Source organism: Bactrocera latifrons, unplaced genomic scaffold (genome assembly GCF_001853355.1).
Source record: "Bactrocera latifrons isolate USDA-ARS-PBARC rearing strain unplaced genomic scaffold, ASM185335v1 scaffold_10, whole genome shotgun sequence".
Classification (NCBI taxonomy): Eukaryota; Metazoa; Arthropoda; class Insecta; order Diptera; family Tephritidae; genus Bactrocera; species Bactrocera latifrons.
The window spans coordinates 1,701,113-1,705,167 of record NW_017534408.1 but is presented as its reverse complement, the minus strand read 5'-3'; positions in this window follow the sequence as shown (position 1 = coordinate 1,705,167).

The window sequence follows — 4,055 nt, the reverse complement described above, 5'->3', positions numbered from 1 at the left end:
GTATTAAATGTTTAGTAAATAAAATTTTTTGACAGCGACAGTTTATCTGTCTATATAAACCCTATAAAATTCAGGTTATATGAACCCTAAAGTCTTTGTTTTGACCTCCACATAATAATGGCCACTGACGCCTCTTTATGAAAACTCTACAAGGAACACTACACACGAACGCTCTTGGCTTGTCGAGCGGCGACACATTTCTTTAAAGGTAATTTGAAGAAGTACCACTGCCGTCCAACAGCAGGTAATTCAACACCGCCGCACACCAAATGGTCACAGCGCAGAATCGTCTTTCAACTGTACTGCACTGTACTGACTGCCGCGCTCGTCTACGCGGTGGTGTTGGGGGAGTTTTGCTTTTAGAGCTTGCAAATTTTCGGATTGCTAACAAACTACAAATATTCTTAGCCATAAACTAACATAGCGAATTAGACTGCGCAGATGCACGTTCACTGATAACAACAAACTTTATTTGTATACAAATGTTGGCGTAAAGAGCGCGTTGCAAGGGTGCGGTGGCGGGTAGCGGCGCGCTCTGCCAGCGGAATTGTCATTGGGCTGTGGAGCGAAATGGCAACTGCATAAGAAGTAGTAGCCATTAGTTGGCAGCATAAGGCAGCGGCAGCTAGCTAGACAAACATAACTAATCGAAAAAAGTAGTAGGAAATGTTTGGTGTTTGCCAGAAATGCCGCGAATTAGCAATGACAAGATTATGCGCTGTCGTGCGCGGCTAATGACTCGCCAAACAATGACGCGCTGGTTSCGCGCGGCCAACGCGCGGCTAGGCGGTCAGCGGTGGGTAGTGGCGTGGCATAGCGCTTGATTAAACTCATTTTGGCGCGCTCGTTGAGGATGTGTTAAAATTAACACATTCTTGGCTGATTGGCTGGCGAACTTTTGAAAGCTTGAGACGGGCGTCTACTAAATAAGTAAATGGCACAAAATTTGGGGAAATTTTTGAATTTTTTTGAGACAATTTCCACGTATTTACTTGGCAGCACTACAATTGAAAATGCAAGGAGAAGTCAGAGAATCAAATACAGTGCTTCCTAGCGAACATAAAAAAAACGAAGCACTGTTAATCGCATTTTAAAAGCACATTTCTGGCATTTYGCACCCGGAAATGGAATAAATTTCAAAGCAACTGTAAGCAAATAATTTATTTTGTGTTTGGTTATGCGRCTTCGCGTTGCATTTCGTCTACATTTCACGATACTAGGGGCTAGCATCGCTAGCAGTCTGCATACATATGGCGTACAGTGTTGCAAGGCGGCGCATCAACGCGCCAAATATACYGCGAAACATGCTCTGACTGCAATTATGGTRRGTCAGCACACTGTGGTCAGCGCGCCCGGCAAACGGCTGGCCTTCTAACTAACAGTTGCTGGCGCGCGGCAAATGAGCGATGCCGGCGCATTGATAAGCCCATTTGTAAGTTGGGTTAAATTTGCGTTACTGAAAGAAATAAAATCACTTAAATACCAGTAAGAGCGCGGGGTCGAAMGCAATGCCGCCCSCGCTGCCAACAAACTTACATAATAAGCGGAGTACACGAACTGCAATTGCGCATCTGTGTATGTTTATTAGTGCTTGCAGTGTTTCCCTTGCATTTGCTTCATCCTTCGTGCCACTTATGGGCCGCGCAATGGCTCCGCGCTCAACCACGCATATGCCTCTTCTTGCCGGCTGCGTGAAAATGAAAATTGAAAAAGGCTCGCCGACGACTAAAGCGTGCAATGGCACCGTGAGCAATTGAAAAGTGAGCGCGCGCACGCACGCGCAATCTGCTACTTACAAACTGGTCGCCTACCGGCAGCCCACGGACGCCAGCCAGCGCAACTGCTGTGGCAGCAACAYGCAAAGATGAGCGTCAAGCAGGTAGACGTGCTTGCGCAGTGCGCTCAKTTACCGCTGCGGCAAGGAAGCGTGCGAACATCCCCACTCAGTGGTTTRAGCACACATGCGCGCTTACATTCGATGCGTTATAGTCCCCGTGTATTCCTGGGTGTGGAGAAAAGCAAAAGTTGCATGCGCAGAAGCGGAAATGATGCTGGGGCATTGCGCATTGCCGTTGTCCGTTCGTTGCGGTCACAGGCGTCGCTTTTATTTTAAGTTGCTGGCAAGTGACAGTGGAGTCGCGGAAGGCCGCTACGTGCTGTAGATTTTCTAAGATGTTCACGATAAGACTTAGTCTAATTCGCTCTCGTTGCCGTGTTCTATGCGCTATAAGATTTCATTTCAATATATTTCAGCTGCTAGCCGTTCTGCATAATTCGTTGTGCTTTGTATGACAAGAAGTGTCAGGTAATTTCATGATTACTCGCCGAACCTCACTAAGCCCCGGAAAGAGTGAAAATGTTATCAGGAGTTTGTCCTAAAAAGTGATTTCAATACCACTCAACCTCGCAACTCAATCATCTGCCATGGTGGAGTCCTGCTTTGATCTTATGATTACCACAATATCTCTCTATTTTATAGGTAGCTAGTGGCTCCCAAATATATCCAGGTGAACTCTCACCGCTGCTTAGTAATAGTCAATATCACGGCAATGGCAGCGATGGCCGTTCTGATGAGGACTCTTTCTATGGTTGTGGTACGAAAAATGGTTGGATCAAGGTGATATGCGACCCATGCAGAAAAACAGTAAAAAAAAGTATGAAGAGTCTAATGGCAAAATCCAGAGTGAACCAGTTTCTCTGAGAAGAGGGCAGTTTTAGTAACGACCTGTAAAATATTCTTCACAAAGCTTGGAGCAAATCTTGGCCTAGGTGCAAAAGCTGGTACTAGAGCTTTGCTGGAAGCTGCAGCTAACCATAGCTCCAAGAAGGCCACAATACCAGCGGCAGCGGTAACCAAACCGTATAGCTAAAATATGGATGCAAGGCAGGGAGTGGATCAAGATGCCAAAGTGTTGCTGGTGGTAGTGCGTATGTCAGAAAATGACCCAGCGAATGCAAGGTATGCGGAGAGCATCTTGCTGTCCGCCTGCTGAGAAAGGTGCAGCTGTCACCGCCAACTAAGGAAGAGCTTACAAAGGCGCCCCAAGCGATTATTAATTGCGCGAAAGCGGTTCGATCATTTTTTAAACTTAAATTGCCAGCAGACAAAGGACCGTTGCAGCTGCTAAGCCGTCAGCCAAAAGGGCCGAAGCTAAAGAGGCTGACACACACTGAATCGTCTGTAGTGGTGGACAAAAAAGCCATTCTATCCAAGCCAAGGGCAAGGGTATAGATTCCGGCTATACCATGATTTTTGGTCAAATAATGATGTCCTTCGAATGTTGGATTCTGAGCACCATGAGTTGACAATAGATGGCACCACCAGGACCGCTAATTGCAAATAGTCTTATTTACTTCGGAACGCTCCTTGAATATTACGAAAAGGATAATTAGAGGCTCAGCAATGAAATGAAAGCCAGGACGCGAAGCCGATAAAAATTCGTCCTTTCCCTGCTTCTTCTTTCCTTATACAAGACTTGTATCGCTTCTTTATCAAATCGCAGACGTGAATCACATGTTGTTGTGGCACACATATCTTTTAGGAAAAAAAATATGTATATATATATATATAGGATGGATAAATCTGTTTAAATATTGAAAAAATTAAATTTATATACCTTCGAAGCATTTTAAAGTAGCTTTTGGAGCCAACTGAAATTTTAATGATATCAAAAAAAGTTGTCTAAAATACTTAGCTGAGCTGAGAACCCATGACACACAAATGGTTAGTCTAGTATACAACCTTACATTTTTAGCGGTACTCAACCTGATAGTTTTAGCGGTACTTCACAAACTAACAACGTGCGAAATATGCTAAATATTGTTTTACTTCTATAAAAAAAATTATAATTTGTTATTTCCCCACGATTTTCTTATGTAATAATTATCATGAAATGACATAAGCTTTTACGAAGCTTTTATTATATAAACCGTAAAAGTTGTTCGAATAAAAGATCTAATATTTAAATACCATTAAATACAGATTATTTGTCACGACAGTTATAGAAGTTGCAAAATATGAATTAAATAACTTGATATTGCAAGCATTTAGCACT